The sequence below is a fragment of the Choloepus didactylus genome, chromosome 6 (assembly GCF_015220235.1).
Source record: "Choloepus didactylus isolate mChoDid1 chromosome 6, mChoDid1.pri, whole genome shotgun sequence".
Lineage (NCBI taxonomy): Eukaryota > Metazoa > Chordata > Mammalia > Pilosa > Megalonychidae > Choloepus > Choloepus didactylus.
This window is the reverse complement of record NC_051312.1, coordinates 79,036,092-79,046,395: the sequence shown is the minus strand read 5'-3', so window position 1 is coordinate 79,046,395 and position 10,304 is coordinate 79,036,092. Positions and strand designations below refer to the sequence as shown.

The 10,304-nt window shown below is 36.1% G+C and overlaps 1 pseudogene; it reads left to right on the top strand.

Annotated features, from left to right (window-relative positions):
• The first annotated feature begins 4,966 nt into the window (after positions 1-4,966).
• On the top strand, positions 4,967-5,320 carry LOC119538027 (annotated as a pseudogene).
• The last annotated feature ends 4,984 nt before the right edge of the window (positions 5,321-10,304 follow it).

Here is a 10,304-nt window from a genome sequence, read left to right as displayed (position 1 = left end):
CCCTGAAGAGGAAATTCAAATGGCTAAAAAATAAATGAAAAAAATGTTCATCTTCATTGACTGTTAGGGAGAAGAAATCAAGACCACAGGGAGATATCATTTCACACCAATAAGAACGGCTGTCATTAAACAAACAAGAAACAAAATGCTGGAGAGGATGTGAAGAAATTGCAACTCTTATCCATTGCTGGTGTGGCTGTATAATGATACAGCCACTCTGAAAGACAGTTTGGTGTTTCCTCAGAAAACTAGATATCAAGTTACCCTACAATCCAGCAATTTCACTTCTTAGGGTATACCCAGAAGATCTGAAAGCTGTGACATGAACAGATATTTGCACATCGATGTTCATAGTGGCATTGTTCACAATTGCCAAGACACGGAAACAATCAAAATGTCCTTCAACAGATGTGTGGATAAACAAAATGTGGTTCATATGCACAATGGAATACTACACAGCAGTAAGAAGCAATGAGGTCCTGAAACATGACAACATAGATCAACCTTGAAGACATAATGCTGAGTGAAATAAGCCAGACACAAAACGAGTGGTATTGTATGTTACCACTGATGTGAACTCTGTGAAAAATGTAATATAAGTGTCTTATAATGTAAACTCTATGGAACGTAGAGATAGTCAGAAGCTAGTGAAGGGGAACAATGATCTAATATGTACAGATATGATAATGAAGGTGATCTTAATGGTATGGAATGGTCAGGTGTGACTATTGTTCAATAACTGGATTATAAGTATCAGTGACACATTAAAGGTGCACATGTTTGCAAAGGGCTGTTTAAAGGCATGTAACCCACAGAATAGTACCACAAACCTAAATAAGTGTTAGCATAATATATGTACAGAGCATGACACTGGTGCAGAAGGTTAACGACAGATTGGTGTGAAGAAACTATCAATTACATATTAAAGACTATATTTACTAGGAATATCTTACGAACTCTATACTAATTCTAGGGATTAGTAATTAGCAGCTGAAAAGAGCTCTGGGATATATTATGTTATCATAGTTCTTTAAAGTTGAGAGTGATGATGATTGTACAACCAAGTGAAGATAATGCAAGAAACCGAGCATTTATCCTGGGATAGAATATATATTAAATGAAGTTAGGCACCCACTGCTTAATAAATCAAGCCCTTGACATGTGGCTTGCTCTTTTGAAATTTTAGGGTTGTAAATGGGATGCTGAGCCCTCCTATAATTATGCCTAAGAGGCACCTCCAGGGAACCTCATTTGTTGCTGAGATGTGACCTTTCTCTAAGCCCAACTTGGCACATAAATTCATTAACCATCACCACTACCCCCACCACCACCACCACCACCACAAGGGACATGACTCCCAGGGGAATGAATCTCCCTGGCAATGTGGGGCTTGATTCCCAGGAATGAGCCTGGTCATGGCAGTGAGGGATTGAAAATGCCTATTAGACTAAAATGGGGGAAAAGCAAGGTAACAAGCTGAGGTCACAGTGGCTGAGAGATCCCAAATAGACAAGAGGCTATCCTGGAGGTTTCTCTTATGCAAGCTCCAGCTAGACATCCCAAATGGCTACAATATGGCCACAATATGCCATGCCCTTACCAAAAGTAGTCCCCAAATACTAGGTCCCTACCTGAGATTCTATAAAAGATTCACTCACTAAGTTTTATCTCTTAGAAACTTAAATCTACCAGAGTGTTACCATACCAGACAAGTCCTAAAACTGAGAGGCAACAGCTTCTTTAAGATCAACAATAAGATGTAGCCCCTTCTCCATACTGTTGATACCCACTTTCAATATGAACAATTAAGGGTGCTCACTGCATAGACACCCCTGAAGACGGAGAAGGAGATTAAGTGAGAGGAAGGAGTAAAAACAAACAAGATTTAACAAAGGTCTATGAATACTGAAACTTCATATAATTATATACATATTTTTTGAGTGCTGGGGTGATGGAATGACTAGAAGGAGGTCAATGACATGGTGGAACTGTAGCCTATAGCACCCTTTGGGATTTGCTCTATAGCTGCTCATTGAATTCTGCCTTGAAAGTCTTCACCTTTCTATATTTACCTTCTATTGCATAATAGGGAAGGGACTGAGACCATGGAAATGTAATCCACAACAATTTTTGAAATTACTTATATAACTGCTTGTTGAGCTGTACATCAAGATTGACGCCTTTATGTATGTTATATTTTACAATAATGGAAATAGGTGAAGTTACGGAACTGTGACCCATGACGTTGTTTAAAATATGCTCTCTAACTATTAGTGAAATCATACTTTGAAAGTTATCATTGTTAGGTATATATGTTAAAGTTCACACTTAAAAAATTAAAATAAAAAAAAATGAGGGTGGTGTCCCTCCCTGTAATGTCAGAGAAAGAGAGAAGAGATTCTTAATATTTAAGTACTCATCAAACAGTAGAAATCTGTGTAAACCAAAAGCCCAACAAAAAGGACTGATACCACCAGTCAAAATTAAAAGAACAAAGCTAGAAAGAAAACTTTAACCAGAAGACAAAAAAAAAAAAAAAAAAATGGCTAGAACCTCAACCAAAAGAAGGGAAGCTTCAGAGCTGAGAGTACTTCCCAACAGAAACCACGGTTGTCAGGGAGGTGACTGAGCACAAGGGGCTTTAGCAGGTACTGTGTTCAAATCAAATGAAGTTTCCAGAGTACAGGTGGCAGTCACTACAGATCCCACTGCTGAGGAACAGAGATACTGACTGAGAAATAAACTGACCTGAAATGCAATGGAAGTGTTTATTTGGGGTCTTAGAATTGCAATTCAAGGATCGCAGAATCAGGTAGAAACCCACGAAGTGTCCCGTCTTGGGGCTTTTAAGAAAGGTATTTAAGGAAAAAGAAGACTACGTAAGTTTTTTTGTAAAAAATTGTGATTGGTGGATATTTGGGCTTTCCAAATGTCCTTCAACTTAAGACAGTTTACTGATTTCATTATCTTGTGGTTTGTTCATGGCATCCAGCTGTCTTTGGAAACACTGTTGCATTTAGTTTTGCATACCTTGGCAATTTGTGATATCTGTCTGAGATATGCATGTGAGTAACTTCCTGAATGGCTTCCCACTCCATTTAAAACCTCTTCACCATAGTAAGTCCATTTTGTTTTATCTCTTTTCTCAGACCCATCAATGCTGTCATTGCTACTCAACCACAACCAACACAGTCTTAGACCAGTCTTAAGATTTCCAATGTTTAAGGAACATTCAATCTATTGTTCTCATACAATTTCAGGAAATGGAAAAAAATAGGGAAAACTTTAGAACTCATTTTATAAAACTGGAATTATAATATAGTCAAAACAGATAAGGTCAGTACAAAATTTGACAATAATAAAAATAATAAAACACTACTTAAGAATATGTTTAAAACAAAACTCTTAAATAAAATCTTAGAAAACTGAATCCTTAAATAAATTTATCTCCATATAAATGCATCTAAAATTGAGTTTATCCCTGGAATAAAATCTTGTTTCAACATTTAGAAAATGATTTTTTCCTACCTCACTGTCAGCTTAGAAATAAAATGTTTCACAGCATATGTATAAATATCATTTGTTAACATTCAACAACCATTCACAGTGAGGCAGGATAGAATGGGACATCAAGGCTGCGGTCCCTGGTCTTCTATTCAACTTTAAAAGAGTTAATGAAAACCTGCAAATTGTTAATTGCAGACTTCATGGAGCCAAACTTTCCCCTAAAGCTCTGAAGCCTCCCCAAACCATAAAAGCCTGTAAAATCATGGGTACAAAGCAAACTCTTAATTAATGACAAAAAGCATGGGGCCATAAAGGTTGTTAAACATCTGCCATAGACAAATTTTGGGTATGCGAAGGCAAGACACCAGTTCTGGCAGCCATCTCCTTCTAGAACAAAGAAGACACTTAGTTAATGCAAACCATAGTTAATACAAAACTTGTAAGTCCCCAGTGTTCAAAGGTTACTATTCGTGGTTCTCTTCAAACATGCCCACACTATCTCTTTAGGGTATCTTTCTCTTTTTCTTTAATAAACTTTACTATTTATTCCTATTGGCCCCTCTCATCTCAGAATTCTTTCCAAGGCAAGAGTCCTGAACCTGGAGAGGGGTTCAGCCTGTCACTGTGGCCATCAGTGTGCCAGTTACAATAGAATTAAAAAAAACAAATCTCAGCAAAATAGACATGAAAAAATTTATAATAAAACTTTTAAAAAACTCAATTCAAATTCAAACAAGTATCATATTTACTGCAACTTTAGAAGCATCCCAGCTGACCTCCAGATATCTGAGTTTTACCCAGAGAATAATAGCTCAGTCAAAGCCATGGGTCCAAAGAATGATGAGCTAAATCCATATTTTTGTTTTTTTTAAGCCAGCAATTTTTAGAGGTAGTTTATCAGACTTATTGTGGCTATATATAACAAATAAAGAAATTGTTAACTAGTAGTAGGGGCTGCTGTAATAAAACCTAAAATTTATGGCATTGGTTTTGGGACTCAGTAGCAGGTGAAGGCTGGGAAAATGACAAGGGCATTTCTGTCAGAGATCCTAAATATGGTGGCCAACTTGGTAAATGTCACCTGGAGCAATCTGGAAGACATGAAATGTAGTCAATGAACATTTGTATTTGAGCACAGAAATTCCTAGGAAGAATGTCGACAATGTCAAATGTGTTTTATTAGTTTTTGGACTGCATATGTTATGGTATTACAAGAAGAGAGAAACTTTTTTTAAAAAATGTCCAGTTTACAAGTAGATTGTAAATAGGAATAGAGGGTAGAATTTCCTGGATTGGAACTTGAAAGTTTTTTTTTTTTATATCACCAGCTTCTCTCACCAGAAAAACATTTTCTTAACCCAGAGGGGGCAGCAAGGGGCAAAAATCAAACCTATTTCTCTGTCAGGGTGAGGCAGTAATAATTTTGTTAAGACCTCCATGAGAGCCCAGCTGCACTGCCATGAGGGAGGTTTATGAAGAGGCTGGAGTCAAAGGTAAATTAGGCAGACTCCTGGACATATTTGAGAACCAAGACTGAAAGCACAGAACATATGTTTATGCTCTTACAGTCACTGAACTATTAGAAGATTGGGAAAATTCTGCTCATATGGGAAGTAAGAGAGAATGGTGCAAAGTAGAAGATGCAATCAAGGTTCTCCAGTGTTATAAACCTGTACACACAGAGTATCTGGAAAAAATGAAGCTGGGTCATTCCCCAACCAATGGAAATTTCACAGTTCCTTCCCTTCCAGATTATAATGCCCTGTTAGTAACTGCTGCACGGACCCCTGGGTTGCTATGTAGTATAAGATAGAAAGAATTGGAATGAATTCTACCACCATATGCCAGCTGTTGGAGAGAGAGGCTTCTTTATTTTCCTTGGCAAACAAACATCTGAATGACACTTGCACACTGTCTGAATTTGCCATACAGGTTTTTCAAACAATTTGCATGTATTTCAGATGCTTTCAAATCTTTTTTTTTTAAAGTGTAAAACTATTTTAATAAGTCAAAGCCATGAGGAATTTTTCAGATGCCTTAACTGTGGCCCCCACTCCCATCCCATGTTATTTTTTGCTTGTCACTTTTTTTCAAGGCTTTTTTTTTCAGATTTTTGGCCATTTAACTCAGTCTGATTTATTTTGTCAGTTTAGCTTACTTGTGGGTATATTTTCCCCTAAACTGTTTTCTCATTCCACAGCATTAATGTACTCAACAAATCCTTCTGTGACAAGAATTGGTTAAAATGATACTTCTTGGTATTGAAGAAATTGTACATCCACTCCAATTCCAGATTTGAGCTATTTCTGTGCTGTGCAGTAACTATTTTGACAAAGGATTTAATTTGCTCTTTTAAGGAATCCATCAACTGGTTTTTCTTAATTTTCATAATGGATATTATGTCAATAGCTACCTGACACAGTTATTTCCCCTATAACTCTACATTAGTTTAACACAAAGTATAACTACAGAGTTGGTGATTTTCAGGGAGGTATTGTTAGCAAAATGCATGTAGTAAATACATCTTATGAAAACTATATTCGTGGAATTTGATTTAGCATGCTCAGTGGCCAGCTCCCTTTATCCATCTCTTTCTATACAGGAATACCCTAGGAACCATATTTCTCAAGATAACTTGTTTTTAAAGCACATTTTGTTTTTAAATGTAGTGACATTGCTTTAGTTAAACTTCCCTGTTTGCTAATGGCCACAAGATTGGAGTCTAACCTTAAATGCCCAGGCAGCAATGACTGTCACAGTTGAGTGAAATGGCTCTCTTGTCCAGCTGTTACAGGCGTACATTGTCAGGGGACCTTAGATGCCTCTTCTTTTATACATTGTCAATAGGTACTATTTATCATACACCTAATTTTGTGGCACTATAACATACCCAGAACTAAGAATCATTTTGTCTTATACTTGCCTTTATACTCACTTAAAATCAAGAATCCCATTTAAACACACAGGTACCTTGTCTGAAACTCCTGCACATTCCCCACCTGGTCAGAAATGAGATGGGAAGAAAACTTTTAACATGTAGGATGGGGGAAAGTGAAAGAACATTCTAAATGTAGACTTAGGTCTTTTGTAAAAATTTTACTGGTGAGTATAAACTAGGGTAGAGCATTTTGTTCCACAAATTGTTAACCTTTAAAATATATAATTGCTGCTAAAAATAGAGTGCTGTTACACTTAAGGAAAGTTGGTGCCATGTTTTGAAGATGAGATCTTCTGTCATAAATGCAGCTGAATTAAATATAAACTTTAGTTCACAAATTAATGCTGTCAAAGAATTGAATAAAGTAGAAAATAGCCAATGACATAATTTCATTCTAAATTATGTAATGAGATCAAATATGATCATCTAGTATTTTATATTTTCCTTTGTACAGAGCCTACATATTCTGACTGCTTTTTAAAAAGGAAACATTGAAAATTCCACAGTTGACACTTTCTATCAATCTTCAATGGGCTAGGATTGTTTTCTTCAGTAATCTTAAATTTCCTTAAATTATATACTTACAATAGCAGAGAAACTGGATTGTTTTTGTATATAAGACTGCTCCCACTTGAAATGCTCTCACAAGTATTTGGGGAGATTTCTCTTGTACATGATATTGTCAGAGGTAATAATGCATGATATTATTTTATAAACTCTTGAACTATGCATTTGACATGTACATATGTACAGGATTGATATCAACCATCTCTTAGAAATTTAGCCTATAAATATTGCTGTATAATTTTCTTTGGTCAGAAACATTTGGACTAAGTATCGCCACTTGGGTTAGGATTTTCTTCAGTACCATTTAGCAAACAACTGTCTTTAGTCTATGCAACTAGCAATGTTCCGAGGTCTTCTATTTGTATAATACAGCAGAATACTTTACAGTTGTCACACTATAAATTCATGGGGGATTTTTCTGGGATCCAGTACAGCAAAATTAGAGGAAAATATATTATTATTATATTAAAGAAGCAAAGGAATTAGAAAAAATTATGAGGAATGAGTTGCTATATGGTGGATCATGGGAACACAGACTCAGGCACAATAGAAACTTTCAGCAAATGACAACTTTCTTACACAACTGAGGGTCCAAAAGAGCAAGGAAGAGATCCCACCGTGGCCAGTGTTTCAGTGAGGCCAACTCCTTACATCAAGGTCTGTGGATGGCAGCTCCACACCTAACTTTGCCTTGGAGAGGAGAGATGCTGACATTGCTCAAGAGAGGGCTTTTATACCTCAGGGGGAGGGGGCATGCCTTGAGCAAAAAGAATGTATCAAGTAACTTTTGTGCTGAGTTCTGCTGTGATAAGCAGCTGGGCAGCTTGTTCCTGTCTTTGGGTTCAAAGTAAGGTCAGGTCATTCCATTAGACCTGACTTCTCTCTCTCTTTCTTCCTGAAGAATGGAAACAATGTTGAAACATCAGCACACAAAGAAAGGTGAGGGGGATGGTCTCTGAGTGTGTCCTGATTTCCCCAGCAAAATAAAATTTATTGAATTAAATGTAAAAAAAAATCATTAAAACACAAGAAGGAAGGAATTGAGGTTTGTTTGTAAACCAGTAATAGTGGGAAGGGGAGAAGGAAATAGAAATAAAAAGAAATACATAACACATTTTACATAAATGTTAATAATTAGGTACATATGAAACATTTTAGGAATATTTTAAAGGAACAGTAACCTTAATTGGAGTGCCAAAATTGGTTGTTTGGTCCTGTGCTTGATGCTATATCATTATATACCTTTAAAAATTCTCAGAACACTTAGTTGAGAAAGATATTATGTTAATTTTTCAAATAAGGGCTTGGAGGGTCATAGAGTGTAAGTGGTTGCCCAAGAACCAGTGATAATGAGTAGAAGAAGTGAAATTTGAATTCAAGTTTCATTGGACTGAAAACTCCTTAAATAAACTGTATTTCATCATCTATCTATGGACTAAGTATATGGAATGTTATCAAACAGTACTCAGGAGTAATTTGTTAGTCTGAAATACTTCTAATGGCTGAACAGCACCATTCCTAAAAGAGAAATTCTTAATTTCAAGATTAGAAGAATGCACAATTTCAAAAGCAATACCTAATAGCTTTGGAGAGTTGCCTAATGCAAAATGCTGAAAGATAGATAAAACTTGAAAATGAAAGAAAAATAAATTGTATTCTATTTCCCAAAAAGAGAATATCTTTTCTTATCTAGTGCTTCTAAAACAAACATTTTGAATTTAAATCTTAAAGAAATTGTATTGATCAAAAAGGAAACCTCAAAAGCATCTATAAAGAAGAAATAAATTAAAAATTTCAGAACTTAGTGCAATAAAACAAGAAGTAAAAAAATAAAAATTCAACATCTTTAGTTATAAGAAACTGTATATTCAAATGCAATGATAATTATATATATATATGTCAATTTTTCCAATAAAATTGACATAAACTTTCTAAAAATAAACCTGTCTTGGTGTGGTAGAATGGGAACTCTTATATTGCTAAGAATTTGTTTTGAGGAAATAATATCTAGGTGCTGTATATGATTCATGAATAAGTATATTGTAATATTTTTAATAAATAAAAAATAAATCTAGATATCAAAGGATAGAATTAAAGAAAATAAAGTCTATCTATTCCTTTAATGAACTGTTATGCAGTCTTAAAAATCCTCCTTTGAAGAACACTTAATATATGTGACTGTGCTAATTGCATATTTTTAATTACATAAACAACAATATTTGAATAATGATTTTTTGTATGATTCCAATTCTATTAAAAGCATCTACCTGGGAATATGCTTGTACTGACAAATTAAAAGGACTCACATTAATAAATGTCATTTAAACAGAGTAACAAATAAACATATTAATAAAAAATAATTTAATGAATGATTGTGTGAAAAAATCATACAATTTAAGTGTATTTAACTTGGGTGCCTCAGAATTTGAAAAACCTCATTGGGAAAGGAACAGGGTCCTGTGGCAATGAAATCATTAGTTTATATTAAAATATCTTGTTTCTGGCAACTATTTATTGATCTACACACATACAGATTGTGGCAACCCCTGGCCTGAACAAAACAGTCCTGCAGACCTTGGCACACAGCAGTGTGCATGACCTAGGCAGCTAATGTTTAACCTATTATCTTTGTAAGCCAGTAAAGAGACAAAGGGTAAATTGTAACTTTAAACAGGAAGTAAGCAGGAGGTGAGAAACTCTTGGTCTCATGAAAGAGCAACAATGTTAATCTAGTCTATCTGCTTCCTGGCCCCCAAGTGTTATCAGTCTTGTGGTTACCTACAAAGCTGCATCCTATAAATTTTTCCTTCCTGCCCCATCCCCATGCCACAGGATGCTCTCACAACCTTAGGAATGTCTTTGTCTTAAACCCTTATAATTGGCTTGCTTTCCTCTTTGAAATGCACAGCCAACTTCCCTGAGAAAGTGGTACCCACCCAGTGAGAAAAAAGCCATTTGATTTCTGCTGATTTTTGCCTACCTGCGAGTAAGCCCCAAATAAAGCTCATGTTTCAGAAAATGCTTGGCATCTTCTTTGGTCTCTTTTGACTGGCAAACACCGCTTGGGCTGTGACAATTCGCAAGCCAGCCAGGAGACCAAAGGGGCCCCCAATTCTGCAGGCATGAATCTGGAGAAGGCAGAGACCCCAGGGGGATACTGGAGTGGCCTGGGGCTTTGATGTGGGAAGGAGTAGCTACTCTCCTTGATACATGGGGTCCACTGAGGGAATACGGAGGTGTGCGCACCTCCCCAATGGGACTAATAGCTATCCTGCAGCAGGCTGCAGGAGCC